Below are 20,643 nucleotides of genomic sequence, written 5' to 3' on the forward strand. Positions count from 1 at the left end.
GCCCGGGCTCGATTGCCGGAACCGGAACGGAATTTTTTCCACACGAATCGTCTCAAGTTTCAGCAGTGCGTGCTGCCGTTTCCCGTCCTGCTCGCAGTACAGCTACTGTTTCGTGACCGCCAGCAGAACATAGACGGGCGAAGCAGACACACGGTGACCCTAGAAGTGGCGTGTGGCTTCATGCGACGTGTTTCCAGCGTAGGGCTGAGCAACCGTCCGCGTCGAGGCCCGTTAAGCTCAGTTGGTTAGAGCGTCGTGCTAATAACGCGAAGGTCGTGGGGTTCGATCCCCCCACGGGCCAGTGGGCTTTTACTACTACGAAAAGGCAGCGCCGATTTCAGCTGGCGAGTGTGATGACCAAAAGATCATCGCCCTGCGTGGACGTTGGCAGAGGATCCGAACCCGACTCGTCGGGAAGCGCTGCAGCATTCGCTCGGCATGGTCACAATATGTTGAATACGCTGGTTCTCATACGGCAAAGAGAAAATGAAAGAAAATGCCCGATTGCCGACGTGTAACAACTTTGGCCCTTGTCAGTGCTTGGGCGGGTGACCGCATGGGAACACAGGGTACTGTTGGCAATTTTTGCTTCCTATTTTTCTTTCTCCTTTGTTTTCGCAGCTGCAGACCGATTCAGTGAGGGAGACGCCACCGTGAAAATGAAGGGGCGTGCTGTGTGTCCACCGCCTCGCCTCTCCCTGCCTCTCTCAGTCGTTTCTCGTGCTTGTCGTTTTGATATAGGCCGACTGGAGAGCGTCAGCTCTCGCGTCAGCTGAGCAAAGTCGAGACAAGTCGAGACACACTGTAGGCTGGTCTGCAGCGAGTAAGAGGGAGAAAGAACATTAATTTAACGGCGCGTGGCAAAAGTACTCATACGCAAAGCTGAAAGCCTGCTGCGGTGGCCGGGAATCGAACCCGGATCAACTGCTTGCAAGGCAACTATGCTGACCTTTACACCACCACCGCACAACCGGCGCCCCCACGCCGCGCTGTGTCGGCTTCCCGCCAGTCGGCAGCGGCCGAAGGTGATCGTAGCCCTAGGCGCATTACGAGGTAGGCTAGGGGAGCACATGCAGATGCATTCGCACGGCGTATCCATGCACATTTCGCACCCTTTGGCAAGAGTCGGCGCCGGCGACGCAAGAGGACGCAGAGGACGGCGTTTCTGGCGGCATTTTTAGGCAGTACAGTGCAGGATTCAGCGTCTGCAGCATTTTCCTCGACAGAATGCTACGGCGCTTGACGGCAGTCCCACGTTATCTCGAGACATCTGCTCGGGAAGCAGCGAAAGATTGCTACTGGTCTGAGCATCGGTGTTCAGTGGTCCGCCCACGCTCTGAAGCGGCGCCCGTCTCTCTCGCGGCCACCCCGTATAAGATGTCCTACATACGGGAGTACTTTTTAACGAGGAGCTACGCTCTGTCAACGGCTACCGACAGACACAGGACCGCCCGCGGACTCTACGTTGCCCTGACTGGACAACCTCCGCGTCATAAACTGGTGTTCCGGAACCCTACAGTGGAATGGGTGAACGTGTGGGCAAACATCAACAACCCGGTGTTGCCGTCGGATGTCAGTGCGCTCTGGTTTAAGATCGTCAACAACACCCTAGCGACGAACCAGCGGCTTGCCGACATTCATCTCCTTCCCTCTGCCAACTGTGGTAGATGTGGTGCTGTGGACACACGGGAACATCGTTTTGAGTGTGCATCGGTGTCGACGGTATGGCGGCTGTGTCAACGAATGGTCGCCCACATTAATCGAACGCCTCCTCACCTTGTGACTGTTCGTCGTGTGATAGTGCCTAACTTCAAAGCTTTCCCGCGGACGAAAAATAACGCCACTGTCTGGATCTTAGGGCATACGATTTATGCCCTTATCGATATGGCCGTCACTGATACTGTGATTTACCTGGATTATTTGTGGGCCCAGTATATGACACTGAAGGATTGCGTTCACTTTCGCGAACTGTTTGCGAATTTTTTGAAGCGGCCTTGGATTACGGCTATGAAATGGAACTGCGGCAAACACCTTGAACTGAGATTTACTGAGCTGACGCGTTCTATTTTTACTTTCTTTTTCCTTCTTTTCTTTGTTTTATTTGCGTTATGGTTGGTGACTTGTGCCACACCCACACTACGGGTCGTTCTGGTTTTATCTCCAAGGGAGGAATGTCCTTTTACTTTTGAGGAATTTTATTTTGTTCACAAGACTTCATGGGTATTTTAGAAGATACAGCCTGTTTGTGTGGAACATTCATAGTTGCAGGAGTGTTTTTTTTCCAATCTCTTAAATTCTGTTTCCGGACTGTCGCGATTTCATTTTATTACTTTCCTGTGATTTCTGTTTCTTTCGTGTGATGCACACATCGACATAAACTGTCATGTTGTGCTGTTGTCCTGCGTTGACACCTGTTTTGTAACAACTCTCTGCTACATCGGAGTGACTGACGTTAGTCAGGAGGGACAATATATTTTTCTTTTAAGCGGAATATGAGTTTAGTTGAACTACGAGCAGAAGAGTTGAACCAGCGGAGGAAAGAAGACCGTCCACGAATTCCGCGATAAAATTTTTCTTAGTTCTCCATTTTTCTGTGGAAGAAGACACCACACTAACTGGAGCAGAAGATGATTTTGTTTTAAGTTATACCACTGTTCCACGAAGTTCGACAGTCCAGCAAATATAGCGATGAAGCTCGCCGAAGAAGGCATATTTTGGTGAGAGTAAGGAGGGCTATAAGGGGAGTTGGGAGGCAAAAAGAAAAAAAAAAAAAAAAAAAAAAAAAAGTGGTAGAATGCTCGCCTGCCACGCGGGCGGCCCGGGTTCGATTCCCGGCCGATGCATCGTTTTGCTTTTCCCGCGGTGCCGTGTGGCTTGCGCGCTTGAGATGCACGATCCACAAGAATGTATAGCGGGATTCCCTTGAGAAGAACCGAGAACGCAGCACGCGCGGTTCCCCACTCAGACGCTCGCGTCATGTTCTGCGGACTGGAGTCGGCCTGGCCTCACAAGTTGCTGTGTCCAGGTGCCTCCGAGGCAATGAACTTGAACGACGGGGAGTACTGCCCCATCGTTGCAAAAGCTGCAGCACCACCACAATCAACTGGGCCGGCAATGCACGTGTAGCAACAGAACACGTTATCCACCAAGTAGTGTATCTCTGCGTCTAACAATGGGTACGCTACTTGCCCAGTTCCCAGGACCGACGGTCCGCCCCGTGCCTCGGTAGCGCAGTAGTCAGCGCGTAAGTCTCATAATTTTAAGGTCGTGAGTTCGATCCTCACCGGGGCATTTAATTTTCTGTGACTCACGGTGGTGCTGTCGCTACGGCTCGAACTTATTTCTTGTTTGTTATCCACAACGTTTCAACGCTTCAGAGAGAAAATTTATACTTCCTGTTATTGATACTGACAGCTTTCCTTTTCCTCTTCTCCCAGTAGAGCATGAAGCCAAAAGCATTGCTCTGAGACTTTTGAGGTGCGCGCCTTGCCAGCCAGTATGCGCAATGACGTTCGCAAAGAGAGAAGGGTGCGAGAGACCATCCGATCCGTCGAACGGACGCCCAAATCCGGTGAGATCTAGTGGCTAGGATGCCTGGCTATCACCCCGGAGGCCCGGGCTCGATTGCCGGAACCGGAACGGAATTTTTTTCCACACGAATCGTCTCAAGTTTCAGCAGTGCGTGCTGCCGTTTCCCGTCCTGCTCGCAGTACAGCTACTGTTTCGTGACCGCCAGCAGAACATAGACGGGCGAAGCAGACACACGGTGACCCTAGAAGTGGCGTGTGGCTTCATGCGACGTGTTTCCAGCGTAGGGCTGAGCAACCGTCCGCGTCGAGGCCCGTTAGCTCAGTTGGTTAGAGCGTCGTGCTAATAACGCGAAGGTCGTGGGTTCGATCCCCCCACGGGCCAGTGGGCTTTTACTACTACGAAAAGGCAGCGCCGATTTCAGCTGGCGAGTGTGATGACCAAAAGATCATCGCCCTGCGTGGACGTTGGCAGAGGATCCGAACCCGACTCGTCGGGAAGCGCTGCAGCATTCGCTCGGCAATGGTCACAATATGTTGAATACGCTGGTTCTCATACGGCAAAGAGAAAATGAAAGAAAATGCCCGATTGCCGACGTGTAACAACTTTGGCCCTTGTCAGTGCTTGGGCGGGTGACCGCATGGGAACACAGGGTACTGTTGGCAATTTTGCTTCCTATTTTTCTTTCTCCTTTGTTTTCGCAGCTGCAGACCGATTCAGTGAGGGAGACGCCACCGTGAAATGAAGGGGCGTGCTGTGTGTCCACCGCCTCGCCTCTCCCTGCCTCTCTCAGTCGTTTCTCGTGCTTGTCGTTTTGATATAGGCCGACTGGAGAGCGTCAGCTCTCGCGTCAGCTGAGCAAAGTCGAGACAAGTCGAGACACACTGTAGGCTGGTCTGCAGCGAGTAAGAGGGAGAGAGAACATTAATTTAACGGCGCGTGGCAAAAGTACTCATACGCAAAGCTGAAAGCCTGCTGCGGTGGCCGGGAATCGAACCCGGATCAACTGCTTGCAAGGCAACTATGCTGACCTTTACACCACCACCGCACAACGGGCGCCCCCACGCCGCGCTGTGTCGGCTTCCCGCCAGTCGGCAGCGGCCGAAGGTGATCGTAGCCCTAGGCGCATTACGAGGTAGGCTAGGGGAGCACATGCAGATGCATTCGCACGGCGTATCCATGCACATTTCGCACCCTTTGGCAAGAGTCGGCGCCGGCGACGCAAGAGGACGCAGAGGACGGCGTTCTGGCGGCATTTTTAGGCAGTACAGTGCAGGATTCAGCGTCTGCAGCATTTTCTCGACAGAATGCTACGGCGCTTGACGGCAGTCCCACGTTATCTCGAGACATCTGCTCGGGAAGCAGCGAAAGATTGCTACTGGTCTGAGCATCGGTGGTTCAGTGGTCCGCCCACGCTCTGAAGCGGCGCCCGTCTCTCTCGCGGCCACCCCGTATAAGATGTCCTACATACGGGAGTACTTTTTAACGAGGAGCTACGCTCTGTCAACGGCTACCGACAGGACACAGGACCGCCCGCCGGACTCTACGTTGCCCTGACTGGACAACCTCCGCGTCATAAACTGGTGTTCCGGAACCCTACAGTGGAATGGGTGAACGTGTGGGCAAACATCAACAACCCCGGTGTTGCCGTCGGATGTCAGTGCGCTCTGGTTTAAGATCGTCAACAACACCTAGCGACGAACCAGCGGCTTGCCGACATTCATCTCCTTCCCTCTGCCAACTGTGGTAGATGTGGTGCTGTGGACCACACGGGAACATCGTTTTGAGTGTGCATCGGTGTCGACGGTATGGCGGCTGTGTCAACGAATGGTCGCCCACATAATCGAACGCCTCCTCACCTTGTGACTGTCGTCGTGTGATAGTGCCTAACTTCAAAGCTTTCCCGCGGACGAAAAATAACGCCACTGTCTGGATCTTAGGGCATACGATTTATGCCCTTATCGATATGGCCGTCACTGATACTGTGATTTACCTGGATTATTTGTGGGCCCAGTATATGACACTGAAGGATTGCGTTCACTTTCGCGAACTGTTTGCGAATTTTTTGAAGGCGGCCTTGGATTACGGCTATGAAATGGAACTGCGGCAAACACCTTGAACTGAGATTTACTGAGCTGACGCGTTCTATTTTTACTTTCTTTTTCCTTCTTTTCTTTGTTTTATTTGCGTTATGGTTGGTGACTTGTGCCACACCCACACTACGGGTCGTTCTGGTTTTATCTCCAAGGAGGAATGTCCTTTTACTTTTGAGGAATTTTATTTTGTTCACAAGACTTCATGGGTATTTTAGAAGATACAGCCTGTTTGTGTGGAACATTCATAGTTGCAGGAGTGTTTTTTTTCCAATCTCTTAAATTCTGTTTCCGGACTGTCGCGATTTCATTTTATTACTTTCCTGTGATTTCTGTTTCTTTCGTGTGATGCACACATCGACATAAACTGTCATGTTGTGCTGTTGTCCTGCGTTGACACCTGTTTTGTAACAACTCTCTGCTACATCGGAGTGACTGACGTTAGTCAGGAGGGGACAATATATTTTTCTTTTAAGCGGAATATGAGTTTAGTTGAACTACGAGCAGAAGAGTTGAACCAGCGGAGGAAAGAAGACCGTCCACGAATTCCGCGATAAAAATTTTTCTTAGTTCTCCATTTTTCTGTGGAAGAAGACACCACACTAACTGAGCAGAAGATGATTTTGTTTTAAGTTATACCACTGTTCCACGAAGTTCGACAGTCCAGCAAATATAGCGATGAAGCTCGCCGAAGAAGGCATATTTTGGTGAGAGTAAGGAGGGCTATAAGGGGAGTTGGGAGGCAAAAAAAAAAAAAAAAAAAAAAAAAAAAAAAAAAAAAAAGTGGTAGAATGCTCGCCTGCCACGCGGGCGGCCCGGGTTCGATTCCCGGCCGATGCATCGTTTTGCTTTTCCCGCGGTGCCGTGTGGCTTGCGCGCTTGAGATGCACGATCCACAAGAATGTATAGCGGGATTCCCTTGAGAAGAACCGAGAACGCAGCACGCGCGGTTCCCCACTCAGACGCTCGCGTCATGTTCCTGCGGACTGGAGTCGGCCTGGCCTCACAAGTTGCTGTGTCCAGGTGCCTCCGAGGCAATGAACTTGAACGACGGGGAGTACTGCCCATCGTTGCAAAAGCTGCAGCACCACCACAATCAACTGGGCCGGCAATGCACGTGTAGCAACAGAACACGTTATCCACCAAGTAGTGTATCTCTGCGTCTAACAATGGGTACGCTACTTGCCCAGTTCCCAGGACCGACGGTCGCCCCGTGCCTCGGTAGCGCAGTAGTCAGCGCGTAAGTCTCATAATTTTAAGGTCGTGAGTTCGATCCTCACCCGGGGCATTTAATTTTCTGTGACTCACGGTGGTGCTGTCGCTACGGCTCGAACTTATTTCTTGTTTGTTATCCACAACGTTTCAACGCTTCAGAGAGAAAATTTATACTTCCTGTTATTGATACTGACAGCTTTCCTTTTCCTCTTCTCCCAGTAGAGCATGAAGCCAAAGCATTGCTCTGAGACTTTTGAGGTGCGCGCCTTGCCAGCCAGTATGCGCAATGACGTTCGCAAAGAGAGAAGGGTGCGAGAGACCATCCGATCCGTCGAACGGACGCCCAAATCCGGTGAGATCTAGTGGCTAGGATGCCTGGCTATCACCCCGGAGGCCCGGGCTCGATTGCCGGAACCGGAACGGAATTTTTTCCACACGAATCGTCTCAAGTTTCAGCAGTGCGTGCTGCCGTTTCCCGTCCTGCTCGCAGTACAGCTACTGTTTCGTGACCGCCAGCAGAACATAGACGGGCGAAGCAGACACACGGTGACCCTAGAAGTGGCGTGTGGCTTCATGCGACGTGTTTCCAGCGTAGGGCTGAGCAACCGTCCGCGTCGAGGCCCGTTAGCTCTGTTGGTTAGAGCGTCGTGCTAATAACGCGAAGGTCGTGGGTTCGATCCCCCCACGGGCCAGTGGGCTTTTACTACTACGAAAAGGCAGCGCCGATTTCAGCTGGCGAGTGTGATGACCAAAAGATCATCGCCTGCGTGGACGTTGGCAGAGGATCCGAACCCGACTCGTCGGGAAGCGCTGCAGCATTCGCTCGGCAATGGTCACAATATGTTGAATACGCTGGTTCTCATACGGCAAAGAGAAAATGAAAGAAAATGCCCGATTGCCGACGTGTAACAACTTTGGCCCTTGTCAGTGCTTGGGCGGGTGACCGCATGGGAAACACAGGGTACTGTTGGCAATTTTGCTTCCTATTTTTCTTTCTCCTTTGTTTTCGCAGCTGCAGACCGATTCAGTGAGGGAGACGCCACCGTGAAATGAAGGGGCGTGCTGTGTGTCCACCGCCTCGCCTCTCCCTGCCTCTCTCAGTCGTTTCTCGTGCTTGTCGTTTTGATATAGGCCGACTGGAGAGCGTCAGCTCTCGCGTCAGCTGAGCAAAGTCGAGACAAGTCGAGACACACTGTAGGCTGGTCTGCAGCGAGTAAGAGGGAGAAAGAACATTATTTAACGGCGCGTGCAAAAGTACTCATACGCAAAGCTGAAAGCCTGCTGCGGTGGCCGGGAATCGAACCCGGATCAACTGCTTGCAAGGCAACTATGCTGACCTTTACACCACCACCGCACAAACCGGGCGCCCCCACGCCGCGCTGTGTCGGCTTCCCGCCAGTCGGCAGCGGCCGAAGGTGATCGTAGCCCTAGGCGCATTACGAGGTAGGCTAGGGGAGCACATGCAGATGCATTCGCACGGCGTATCCATGCACATTTCGCACCCTTTGGCAAGAGTCGGCGCCGGCGACGCAAGAGGACGCAGAGGACGGCGTTCTGGCGGCATTTTTAGGCAGTACAGTGCAGGATTCAGCGTCTGCAGCATTTTCTCGACAGAATGCTACGGCGCTTGACGGCAGTCCCACGTTATCTCGAGACATCTGCTCGGGAAGCAGCGAAAGATTGCTACTGGTCTGAGCATCGGTGGTTCAGTGGTCCGCCCACGCTCTGAAGCGGCGCCCGTCTCTCTCGCGGCCACCCCGTATAAGATGTCCTACATACGGGAGTACTTTTTAACGAGGAGCTACGCTCTGTCAACGGCTACCGACAGACACAGGACCGCCCGGGACTCTACGTTGCCTGACTGACAACCTCCGCGTCATAAACTGGTGTTCCGGAACCCTACAGTGGAATGGGTGAACGTGTGGGCAAACATCAACAACCCGGTGTTGCCGTCGGATGTCAGTGCGCTCTGGTTTAAGATCGTCAACAACACCCTAGCGACGAACCAGCGGCTTGCCGACATTCATCTCCTTCCCTCTGCCAACTGTGGTAGATGTGGTGCTGTGGACACACGGGAACATCGTTTTGAGTGTGCATCGGTGTCGACGGTATGGCGGCTGTGTCAACGAATGGTCGCCCACATTAATCGAACGCCTCCTCACCTTGTGACTGTTCGTCGTGTGATAGTGCCTAACTTCAAAGCTTTCCCGCGGACGAAAAATAACGCCACTGTCTGGATCTTAGGGCATACGATTTATGCCCTTATCGATATGGCCGTCACTGATACTGTGATTTACCTGGATTATTTGTGGGCCCAGTATATGACACTGAAGGATTGCGTTCACTTTCGCGAACTGTTTGCGAATTTTTTGAAGGCGGCCTTGGATTACGGCTATGAAATGGAACTGCGGCAAACACCTTGAACTGAGATTTACTGAGCTGACGCGTTCTATTTTTACTTTCTTTTTCCTTCTTTTCTTTGTTTTATTTGCGTTATGGTTGGTGACTTGTGCCACACCACACTACGGGTCGTTCTGGTTTTATCTCCAAGGGAGGAATGTCCTTTTACTTTTGAGGAATTTTATTTTGTTCACAAGACTTCATGGGTATTTTAGAAGATACAGCCTGTTTGTGTGGAACATTCATAGTTGCAGGAGTGTTTTTTTTCCAATCTCTTAAATTCTGTTTCCGGACTGTCGCGATTTCATTTTATTACTTTCCTGTGATTTCTGTTTCTTTCGTGTGATGCACACATCGACATAAACTGTCATGTTGTGCTGTTGTCCTGCGTTGACACCTGTTTTGTAACAACTCTCTGCTACATCGGAGTGACTGACCTTAGTCAGGAGGGACAATATATTTTTCTTTTAAGCGGAATATGAGTTTAGTTGAACTACGAGCAGAAGAGTTGAACCAGCGGAGGAAAGAAGACCGTCCACGAATTCCGCGATAAAATTTTTCTTAGTTCTCCATTTTTCTGTGGAAGAAGACACCACACTAACTGAGCAGAAGATGATTTTGTTTTAAGTTATACCACTGTTCCACGAAGTTCGACAGTCCAGCAAATATAGCGATGAAGCTCGCCGAAGAAGGCATATTTTGGTGAGAGTAAGGAGGGCTATAAGGGGAGTTGGGAGGCAAAAAAAAAAAAAAAAAAAAAAAAAAAAAAAAAAAAAAAAAAGTGGTAGAATGCTCGCCTGCCACGCGGGCGGCCCGGGTTCGATTCCGGCCGATGCATCGTTTTGCTTTTCCCGCGGTGCCGTGTGGCTTGCGCGCTTGAGATGCACGATCCACAAGAATGTATAGCGGGATTCCCTTGAGAAGAACCGAGAACGCAGCACGCGCGGTTCCCCACTCAGACGCTCGCGTCATGTTCTGCGGACTGGAGTCGGCCTGGCCTCACAAGTTGCTGTGTCCAGGTGCCTCCGAGGCAATGAACTTGAACGACGGGGAGTACTGCCCATCGTTGCAAAAGCTGCAGCACCACCACAATCAACTGGGCCGGCAATGCACGTGTAGCAACAGAACACGTTATCCACCAAGTAGTGTATCTCTGCGTCTAACAATGGGTACGCTACTTGCCCAGTTCCCAGGACCGACGGTCCGCCCCGTGCCTCGGTAGCGCAGTAGTCAGCGCGTAAGTCTCATAATTTTAAGGTCGTGAGTTCGATCCTCACCGGGGCATTTAATTTTCTGTGACTCACGGTGGTGCTGTCGCTACGGCTCGAACTTATTTCTTGTTTGTTATCCACAACGTTTCAACGCTTCAGAGAGAAAATTTATACTTCCTGTTATTGATACTGACAGCTTTCCTTTTCCTCTTCTCCCAGTAGAGCATGAAGCCAAAAGCATTGCTCTGAGACTTTTGAGGTGCGCGCCTTGCCAGCCAGTATGCGCAATGACGTTCGCAAAGAGAGAAGGGTGCGAGAGACCATCCGATCCGTCGAACGGACGCCCAAATCCGGTGAGATCTAGTGGCTAGGATGCCTGGCTATCACCCCGGAGGCCCGGGCTCGATTGCCGGAACCGGAACGGAATTTTTTCCACACGAATCGTCTCAAGTTTCAGCAGTGCGTGCTGCCGTTTCCCGTCCTGCTCGCAGTACAGCTACTGTTTCGTGACCGCCAGCAGAACATAGACGGGCGAAGCAGACACACGGTGACCCTAGAAGTGGCGTGTGGCTTCATGCGACGTGTTTCCAGCGTAGGGCTGAGCAACCGTCCGCGTCGAGGCCCGTTAGCTCAGTTGGTTAGAGCGTCGTGCTAATAACGCGAAGGTCGTGGGTTCGATCCCCCCACGGGCCAGTGGGCTTTTACTACTACGAAAAGGCAGCGCCGATTTCAGCTGGCGAGTGTGATGACCAAAAGATCATCGCCCTGCGTGGACGTTGGCAGAGGATCCGAACCCGACTCGTCGGGAAGCGCTGCAGCATTCGCTCGGCAATGGTCACAATATGTTGAATACGCTGGTTCTCATACGGCAAGAGAAAATGAAAGAAAATGCCCCGATTGCCGACGTGTAACAACTTTGGCCCTTGTCAGTGCTTGGGCGGGTGACCGCATGGAACACAGGGTACTGTTGGCAATTTTGCGCAATTTGCTTCCTATTTTTCTTTCTCCTTTGTTTCGCAGCTGCAGACCGATTCAGTGAGGGAGACGCCACCGTGAAATGAAGGGGCGTGCTGTGTGTCCACCGCCTCGCCTCTCCCTGCCTCTCTCAGTCGTTTCTCGTGCTTGTCGTTTTGATATAGGCCGACTGGAGAGCGTCAGCTCTCGCGTCAGCTGAGCACAGTCGAGACAAGTCGAGACACACTGTAGGCTGGTCTGCAGCGAGTAAGAGGGAGAAAGAACATTAATTTAACGGCGCGTGGCAAAAGTACTCATACGCAAAGCTGAAAGCCTGCTGCGGTGGCCGGGAATCGAACCCGGATCAACTGCTTGCAAGGCAACTATGCTGACCTTTACACCACCACCGCACACCGGGCGCCCCCACGCCGCGCTGTGTCGGCTTCCCGCCAGTCGGCAGCGGCGAAGGTGATCGTAGCCCTAGGCGCATTACGAGGTAGGCTAGGGGAGCACTGCAGATGCATTCGCACGGCGTATCCATGCACATTTCGCACCCTTTGGCAAGAGTCGGCGCCGGCGACGCAAGAGGACGCAGAGGACGGCGTTCTGGCGGCATTTTTAGGCAGTACCGTGCAGGATTCAGCGTCTGCAGCATTTTCTCGACAGAATGCTACGGCGCTTGACGCAGTCCCCACGTTATCTCGAGACATCTGCTCGGGAAGCAGCGAAAGATTGCTACTGGTCTGAGCATCGGTGGTTCAGTGGTCCGCCCACGCTCTGAAGCGGCGCCCGTCTCTCTCGCGGCCATCCCGTATAAGATGTCCTACATACGGGAGTACTTTTTACGAGGAGCTACGCTCTGTCAACGGCTACCGACAGACACAGGACCGCCCGCGGACTCTACGTTGCCCTGACTGGACAACCTCCGCGTCATAAACTGGTGTTCCGGAACCCTACAGTGGAATGGGTGAACGTGTGGGCAAACATCAACAACCGGTGTTGCCGTCGGATGTCCGTGCGCTCTGGTTAAGATCGTCAACAACCCCCTAGCGACGAACCACGCGGCTTGCCGACATTCATCTCCTTCCCTCTGCAACTGTGGTAGATGTGGTGCTGTGGACACACGGGACATCGTTTTGAGTGTGCATGTCGACGGTATGGCGGCTGTGTCAACGAATGGTCGCCCACATTAATCGAACGCCTCCTCACCTTGTGACTGTTCGTCGTGTGATAGTGCCTAACTTCAAAGCTTTCCCGCGGACGAAAAATAACGCCACTGTCTGGATCTTAGGGCATACGATTTATGCCCTTATCGATATGGCCGTCACTGATACTGTGATTTACCTGGATTATTTGTGGGCCCAGTATATGACACTGAAGGATTGCGTTCACTTTCGCGAACTGTTTGCGAATTTTTTGAAGGCGGCCTTGGATTACGGCTATGAAATGGAACTGCGGCAAACACCTTGAACTGAGATTTACTGAGCTGACGCGTTCTATTTTTACTTTCTTTTTCCTTCTTTTCTTTGTTTTATTTGCGTTATGGTTGGTGACTTGTGCCACACCCACACTACGGGTCGTTTCTGGTTTTATCTCCAAGGGAGGAATGTCCTTTTACTTTTGAGGAATTTTATTTTGTTCACAAGACTTCATGGGTATTTTAGAAGATACAGCCTGTTTGTGTGGAACATTCATAGTTGCAGGAGTGTTTTTTTTTCCAATCTCTTAAATTCTGTTTCCGGACTGTCGCGATTTCATTTTATTACTTTCCTGTGATTTCTGTTTCTTTCGTGTGATGCACACATCGACATAAACTGTCATGTTGTGCTGTTGTCCTGCGTTGCCACCTGTTTTGTAACAACTCTCTGCTACATCGGAGTGACTGACGTTAGTCAGGAGGGACAATATATTTTTCTTTTAAGCGGAATATGAGTTTAGTTGAACTACGAGCAGAAGAGTTGAACCAGCGGAGGAAAGAAGACCGTCCACGAATTCCGCGATAAAATTTTTTCTTAGTTCTCCATTTTTCTGTGGAAGAAGACACACACTAACTGAGCAGAAGATGATTTTGTTTTAAGTTATACCACTGTTCCACGAAGTTCGACAGTCCCAGCAAATATAGCGATGAAGCTCGCCGAAGAAGGCATATTTTGGTGAGAGTAAGGAGGGCTATAAGGGGAGTTGGGAGGCAAAAAAAAAAAAAAAAAAAAAAAAAAAAAAAAAAAAAAAAAAAAAAAAAGTGGTAGAATGCTCGCCTGCCACGCGGGCGGCCCGGGTTCGATTCCCGGCCGATGCATCGTTTTGCTTTTCCCGCGGTGCCGTGTGGCTTGCGCGCTTGAGATGCACGATCCACAAGAATGTATAGCGGGATTCCCTTGAGAAGAACCGAGAACGCAGCACGCGCGGTTCCCCACTCAGACGCTCGCGTCATGTTCTGCGGACTGGCGTCGGCCTGGCCTCACAAGTTGCTGTGTCCAGGTGCCTCCGAGGCAATGAACTTGAACGACGGGGAGTACTGCCCATCGTTGCAAAAGCTGCAGCACCACCACAATCAACTGGGCCGGCAATGCACGTGTAGCAACAGAACACGTTATCCACCAAGTAGTGTATCTCTGCGTCTAACAATGGGTACGCTACTTGCCCAGTTCCCAGGACCAACGGTCCGCCCCGTGCCTCGGTAGCGCAGTAGTCAGCGCGTAAGTCTCATAATTTTAAGGTCGTGAGTTCGATCCTCACCCGGGGCATTTAATTTTCTGTGACTCACGGTGGTGCTGTCGCTAGGCTCGAACTTATTTCTTGTTTGTTATCCACAACGTTTCAACGCTTCAGAGAGAAAATTTATACTTCCTGTTATTGATACTGACAGCTTTCCTTTTCCTCTTCTCCCAGTAGAGCATGAAGCCAAAAGCATTGCTCTGAGACTTTTGAGGTGCGCGCCTTGCCAGCCAGTATGCGCAATGACGTTCGCAAAGAGAGAAGGGTGCGAGAGACCCATCCGATCCGTCGAACGGACGCCCAAATCCGGTGAGATCTAGTGGCTAGATGCCTGGCTATCACCCCGGAGGCCCGGGCTCGATTGCCGGAACCGGAACGGAATTTTTTCCACACGAATCGTCTCAAGTTTCAGCAGTGCGTGCTGCCGTTTCCCGTCCTGCTCGCAGTACAGCTACTGTTTCGTGACCGCCAGCAGAACATAGACGGGCGAAGCAGACACACGGTGACCCTAGAAGTGGCGTGTGGCTTCATGCGACGTGTTTCCAGCGTAGGGCTGAGCAACCGTCCGCGTCGAGGCCCGTTAGCTCAGTTGGTTAGAGCGTCGTGCTAATAACGCGAAGGTCGTGGTGTTCGATCCCCCCACGGGCCAGTAGGCTTTTACTACTACGAAAAGGCAGCGCCGATTTCAGCTGGCGAGTGTGATGACCAAAAGATCATCGCCGTGCGTGGACGTTGGCAGAGGATCCGAACCCGACTCGTCGGGAAGCGCTGCAGCATTCGCTCGGCAATGGTCACAATATGTTGAATACGCTGGTTCTCATACGGCAAAGAGAAAATGAAAGAAAATGCCCGATTGCCGACGTGTAACAACTTTGGCCCTTGTCAGTGCTTGGGCGGGTGACCGCATGGGAACACAGGGTACTGTTGGCAATTTTGCTTCCTATTTTTCTTTCTCCTTTGTTTTCGCAGCTGCAGACCGATTCAGTGAGGGAGACGCCACCGTGAAATGAAGGGGCGTGCTGTGTGTCCACCGCCTCGCCTCTCCCTGCCTCTCTCAGTCGTTTCTCGTGCTTGTCGTTTTGATATAGGCCGACTGGAGAGCGTCAGCTCTCGCGTCAGCTGAGCAAAGTCGAGACAAGTCGAGACACACTGTAGGCTGGTCTGCAGCGAGTAAGAGGGAGAAAGAACATTAATTTAACGGCGCGTGGCAAAAGTACTCATACGCAAAGCTGAAAGCCTGCTGCGGTGGCCGGGAATCGAACCCGGATCAACTGCTTGCAAGGCAACTATGCTGACCTTTACACCACCACCGCACAACCGGGCGCCCCCACGCCGCGCTGTGTCGGCTTCCCGCCAGTCGGCAGCGGCCGAAGGTGATCGTAGCCCTAGGCGCATTACGAGGTAGGCTAGGGGAGCACATGCAGATGCATTCGCACGGCGTATCCATGCACATTTCGCACCCTTTGGCAAGAGTCGGCGCCGGCGACGCAAGAGGACGCAGAGGACGGCGTTCTGGCGGCATTTTTAGGCAGTACAGTGCAGGATTCAGCGTCTGCAGCATTTTCTCGACAGAATGCTACGGCGCTTGACGGCAGTCCCACGTTATCTCGAGACATCTGCTCGGGAAGCAGCGAAAGATTGCTACTGGTCTGAGCATCGGTGGTTCAGTGGTCCGCCCACGCTCTGAAGCGGCGCCCGTCTCTCTCGCGGCCATCCCGTATAAGATGTCCTACATACGGGAGTACTTTTTAACGAGGAGCTACGCTCTGTCAACGGCTACCGACAGACACAGGACCGCCCGCGGACTCTACGTTGCCCTGACTGGACAACCTCCGCGTCATAAACTGGTGTTCCGGAACCCTACAGTGGAATGGGTGAACGTGTGGGCAAACATCAACAACCCGGTGTTGCCGTCGGATGTCAGTGCGCTCTGGTTTAAGATCGTCAACAACACCCTAGCGACGAACCAGCGGCTTGCCGACATTCATCTCCTTCCCTCTGCCAACTGTGGTAGATGTGGTGCTGTGGACACACGGGAACATCGTTTTGAGTGTGCATCGGTGTCGACGGTATGGCGGCTGTGTCAACGAATGGTCGCCCACATTAATCGAACGCCTCCTCACCTTGTGACTGTTCGTCGTGTGATAGTGCCTAACTTCAAAGCTTTCCCGCGGACGAAAAATAACGCCACTGTCTGGATCTTAGGGCATACGATTTATGCCCTTATCGATATGGCCGTCACTGATACTGTGATTTACCTGGATTATTTGTGGGCCCAGTATATGACACTGAAGGATTGCGTTCACTTTCGCGAACTGTTTGCGAATTTTTTGAAGGCGGCCTTGGATTACGGCTATGAAATGGAACTGCGGCAAACACCTTGAACTGAGATTTACTGAGCTGACGCGTTCTATTTTTACTTTCTTTTTCCTTCTTTTCTTTGTTTTATTTGCGTTATGGTTGGTGACTTGTGCCACACCCACACTACGGGTCGTTCTGGTTTTATCTCCAAGGGAGGAATGTCCTTTTACTTTTGAGGAATTTTATTTTGTTCACAAGACTTCATGGGTATTTTAGAAGATACAGCCTGTTTGTGTGGAACATTCATAGTTGCAGGAGTGTTTTTTTTCCAATCTCTTAAATTCTGTTTCCGGACTGTCGCGATTTCATTTTATTACTTTCCTGTGATTTCTGTTTCTTTCGTGTGATGCACACATCGACATAAACTGTCATGTTGTGCTGTTGTCCTGCGTTGCCACCTGTTTTGTAACAACTCTCTGCTACATCGGAGTGACTGACGTTAGTCAGGAGGGACAATATATTTTTCTTTTAAGCGGAATATGAGTTTAGTTGAACTACGAGCAGAAGAGTTGAACCAGCGGAGGAAAGAAGACCGTCCACGAATTCCGCGATAAAATTTTTCTTAGTTCTCCATTTTTCTGTGGAAGAAGACACCACACTAACTGAGCAGAAGATGATTTTGTTTTAAGTTATACCACTGTTCCACGAAGTTCGACAGTCCAGCAAATATAGCGATGAAGCTCGCCGAAGAAGGCATATTTTGGTGAGAGTAAGGAGGGCTATAAGGGGAGTTGGGAGGCCAAAAAAAAAAAAAAAAAAAAAAAAAAAAAAAAAAAAAAAAAAAAAAAAAAAAAAAGTGGTAGAATGCTCGCCTGCCACGCGGGCGGCCCGGGTTCGATTCCCGGCCGATGCATCGTTTTGCTTTTCCCGCGGTGCCGTGTGGCTTGCGCGCTTGAGATGCACGATCCACAAGAATGTATAGCGGGATTCCCTTGAGAAGAACCGAGAACGCAGCACGCGCGGTTCCCCACTCAGACGCTCGCGTCATGTTCTGCGGACTGGCGTCGGCCTGGCCTCACAAGTTGCTGTGTCCAGGTGCCTCCGAGGCAATGAACTTGAACGACGGGGAGTACTGCCCATCGTTGCAAAAGCTGCAGCACCACCACAATCAACTGGGCCGGCAATGCACGTGTAGCAACAGAACACGTTATCCACCAAGTAGTGTATCTCTGCGTCTAACAATGGGTACGCTACTTGCCCAGTTCCCAGGACCAACGGTCCGCCCCGTGCCTCGGTAGCGCAGTAGTCAGCGCGTAAGTCTCATAATTTTAAGGTCGTGAGTTCGATCCTCACCCGGGGCATTTAATTTTCTGTGACTCACGGTGGTGCTGTCGCTAGGGCTCGAACTTATTTCTTGTTTGTTATCCACAACGTTTCAACGCTTCAGAGAGAAAATTTATACTTCCTGTTATTGATACTGACAGCTTTCCTTTTCCTCTTCTCCCAGTAGAGCATGAAGCCAAAAGCATTGCTCTGAGACTTTTGAGGTGCGCGCCTTGCCAGCCAGTATGCGCAATGACGTTCGCAAAGAGAGAAGGGTGCGAGAGACCATCCGATCCGTCGAACGGACGCCCAAATCCGGTGAGATCTAGTGGCTAGGATGCCTGGCTATCACCCCGGAGGCCCGGGCTCGATTGCCGGAACCGGAACGGAATTTTTTCCACACGAATCGTCTCAAGTTTCAGCAGTGCGTGCTGCCGTTTCCCGTCCTGCTCGCAGTACAGCTACTGTTTCGTGACCGCCAGCAGAACATAGACGGGCGAAGCAGACACACGGTGACCCTAGAAGTGGCGTGTGGCTTCATGCGACGTGTTTCCAGCGTAGGGCTGAGCAACCGTCCGCGTCGAGGCCCGTTAGCTCAGTTGGTTAGAGCGTCGTGCTAATAACGCGAAGGTCGTGGTGTTCGATCCCCCCACGGGCCAGTAGGCTTTTACTACTACGAAAAGGCAGCGCCGATTTCAGCTGGCGAGTGTGATGACCAAAAGATCATCGCCGTGCGTGGACGTTGGCAGAGGATCCGAACCCGACTCGTCGGGAAGCGCTGCAGCATTCGCTCGGCAATGGTCACAATATGTTGAATACGCTGGTTCTCATACGGCAAAGAGAAAATGAAAGAAAATGCCCGATTGCCGACGTGTAACAACTTTGGCCCTTGTCAGTGCTTGGGCGGGTGACCGCATGGGAACACAGGGTACTGTTGGCAATTTTGCTTCCTATTTTTCTTTCTCCTTTGTTTTCGCAGCTGCAGACCGATTCAGTGAGGGAGACGCCACCGTGAAATGAAGGGGCGTGCTGTGTGTCCACCGCCTCGCCTCTCCCTGCCTCTCTCAGTCGTTTCTCGTGCTTGTCGTTTTGATATAGGCCGACTGGAGAGCGTCAGCTCTCGCGTCAGCTGAGCAAAGTCGAGACAAGTCGAGACACACTGTAGGCTGGTCTGCAGCGAGTAAGAGGGAGAAAGAACATTAATTTAACGGCGCGTGGCAAAAGTACTCATACGCAAAGCTGAAAGCCTGCTGCGGTGGCCGGGAATCGAACCCGGATCAACTGCTTGCAAGGCAACTATGCTGACCTTTACACCACCACCGCACAACCGGGCGCCCCCACGCCGCGCTGTGTCGGCTTCCCGCCAGTCGGCAGCGGCCGAAGGTGATCGTAGCCCTAGGCGCATTACGAGGTAGGCTAGGGGAGCACATGCAGATGCATTCGCACGGCGTATCCATGCACATTTCGCACCCTTTGGCAAGAGTCGGCGCCGGCGACGCAAGAGGACGCAGAGGACGGCGTTCTGGCGGCATTTTTAGGCAGTACAGTGCAGGATTCAGCGTCTGCAGCATTTTCTCGACAGAATGCTACGGCGCTTGACGGCAGTCCCACGTTATCTCGAGACATCTGCTCGGGAAGCAGCGAAAGATTGCTACTGGTCTGAGCATCGGTGGTTCAGTGGTCCGCCCACGCTCTGAAGCGGCGCCCGTCTCTCTCGCGGCCATCCCGTATAAGATGTCCTACATACGGGAGTACTTTTTAACGAGGAGCTACGCTCTGTCAACGGCTACCGACAGACACAGGACCGCCCGCGGACTCTACGTTGCCCTGACTGGACAACCTCCGCGTCATAAACTGGTGTTCCGGAACCCTACAGTGGAATGGGTGAACGTGTGGGCAAACATCAACAACCCGGTGTTGCCGTCGGATGTCAGTGCGCTCTGGTTTAAGATCGTCAACAACACCCTAGCGACGAACCAGCGGCTTGCCGACATTCATCTCCTTCCCTCTGCCAACTGTGGTAGATGTGGTGCTGTGGACACACGGGAACATCGTTTTGAGTGTGCATCGGTGTCGACGGTATGGCGGCTGTGTCAACGAATGGTCGCCCACATTAATCGAACGCCTCCTCACCTTGTGACTGTTCGTCGTGTGATAGTGCCTAACTTCAAAGCTTTCCCGCGGACGAAAAATAACGCCACTGTCTGGATCTTAGGGCATACGATTTATGCCCTTATCGATATGGCCGTCACTGATACTGTGATTTACCTGGATTATTTGTGGGCCCAGTATATGACACTGAAGGATTGCGTTCACTTTCGCGAACTGTTTGCGAATTTTTTGAAGGCGGCCTTGGATTACGGCTATGAAATGGAACTGCGGCAAACACCTTGAACTGAGATTTACTGAGCTGACGCGTTCTATTTTTACTTCCTTTTTCCTTCTTTTCTTTGTTTTATTTGCGTTATGGTTGGTGACTTGTGCCACACCCACACTACGGGTCGTTCTGGTTTTATCTCCAAGGGAGGAATGTCCTTTTACTTTTGAGGAATTTTATTTTGTTCACAAGACTTCATGGGTATTTTAGAAGATACAGCCTGTTTGTGTGGAACATTCATAGTTGCAGGAGTGTTTTTTTTCCAATCTCTTAAATTCTGTTTCCGGACTGTCGCGATTTCATTTTATTACTTTCCTGTGATTTCTGTTTCTTTCGTGTGATGCACACATCGACATAAACTGTCATGTTGTGCTGTTGTCCTGCGTTGCCACCTGTTTTGTAACAACTCTCTGCTACATCGGAGTGACTGACGTTAGTCAGGAGGGACAATATATTTTTCTTTTAAGCGGAATATGAGTTTAGTTGAACTACGAGCAGAAGAGTTGAACCAGCGGAGGAAAGAAGA

The 20,643-nt window shown here is 51.6% G+C and overlaps 15 non-coding genes across 15 annotated transcripts; 9 read left to right on the top strand and 6 right to left on the bottom strand.

Annotated features, from left to right (window-relative positions):
* The first annotated feature begins 225 nt into the window (after window positions 1–225).
* Trnai-aau lies at window positions 226–301 on the top strand. The gene has a single exon. It is a non-coding gene; the product is annotated as a tRNA-Ile (tRNA).
* Window positions 302–894: 593 nt separating this feature from the next.
* Trnaa-ugc lies at window positions 895–966 on the bottom strand. The gene has a single exon. It is a non-coding gene; the product is annotated as a tRNA-Ala (tRNA).
* Window positions 967–3,838: 2,872 nt separating this feature from the next.
* Trnai-aau lies at window positions 3,839–3,912 on the top strand. The gene has a single exon. It is a non-coding gene; the product is annotated as a tRNA-Ile (tRNA).
* A 592-nt stretch (window positions 3,913–4,504) lies between these two features.
* On the bottom strand, window positions 4,505–4,576 carry Trnaa-ugc. Its single transcript has one exon. It is a non-coding gene; the product is annotated as a tRNA-Ala (tRNA).
* Window positions 4,577–6,836: 2,260 nt separating this feature from the next.
* On the top strand, window positions 6,837–6,909 carry Trnam-cau. The gene has a single exon. It is a non-coding gene; the product is annotated as a tRNA-Met (tRNA).
* A 545-nt stretch (window positions 6,910–7,454) lies between these two features.
* Window positions 7,455–7,528, top strand: Trnai-aau. The gene has a single exon. It is a non-coding gene; the product is annotated as a tRNA-Ile (tRNA).
* Window positions 7,529–8,118: 590 nt separating this feature from the next.
* Window positions 8,119–8,190, bottom strand: Trnaa-ugc. Its single transcript has one exon. It is a non-coding gene; the product is annotated as a tRNA-Ala (tRNA).
* A 2,876-nt stretch (window positions 8,191–11,066) lies between these two features.
* Trnai-aau lies at window positions 11,067–11,140 on the top strand. Its single transcript has one exon. It is a non-coding gene; the product is annotated as a tRNA-Ile (tRNA).
* A 599-nt stretch (window positions 11,141–11,739) lies between these two features.
* Window positions 11,740–11,811, bottom strand: Trnaa-ugc. Its single transcript has one exon. It is a non-coding gene; the product is annotated as a tRNA-Ala (tRNA).
* A 2,261-nt stretch (window positions 11,812–14,072) lies between these two features.
* On the top strand, window positions 14,073–14,145 carry Trnam-cau. The gene has a single exon. It is a non-coding gene; the product is annotated as a tRNA-Met (tRNA).
* A 545-nt stretch (window positions 14,146–14,690) lies between these two features.
* Trnai-aau lies at window positions 14,691–14,765 on the top strand. Its single transcript has one exon. It is a non-coding gene; the product is annotated as a tRNA-Ile (tRNA).
* Window positions 14,766–15,357: 592 nt separating this feature from the next.
* Window positions 15,358–15,429, bottom strand: Trnaa-ugc. The gene has a single exon. It is a non-coding gene; the product is annotated as a tRNA-Ala (tRNA).
* Window positions 15,430–17,705: 2,276 nt separating this feature from the next.
* Window positions 17,706–17,778, top strand: Trnam-cau. The gene has a single exon. It is a non-coding gene; the product is annotated as a tRNA-Met (tRNA).
* Window positions 17,779–18,324: 546 nt separating this feature from the next.
* Window positions 18,325–18,399, top strand: Trnai-aau. The gene has a single exon. It is a non-coding gene; the product is annotated as a tRNA-Ile (tRNA).
* A 592-nt stretch (window positions 18,400–18,991) lies between these two features.
* Window positions 18,992–19,063, bottom strand: Trnaa-ugc. The gene has a single exon. It is a non-coding gene; the product is annotated as a tRNA-Ala (tRNA).
* Window positions 19,064–20,643: the final 1,580 nt, after the last annotated feature.

The sequence above is a fragment of the Schistocerca piceifrons genome, unplaced genomic scaffold (genome assembly GCF_021461385.2).
Source record: "Schistocerca piceifrons isolate TAMUIC-IGC-003096 unplaced genomic scaffold, iqSchPice1.1 HiC_scaffold_570, whole genome shotgun sequence".
Taxonomy (NCBI): Eukaryota; Metazoa; Arthropoda; class Insecta; order Orthoptera; family Acrididae; genus Schistocerca; species Schistocerca piceifrons.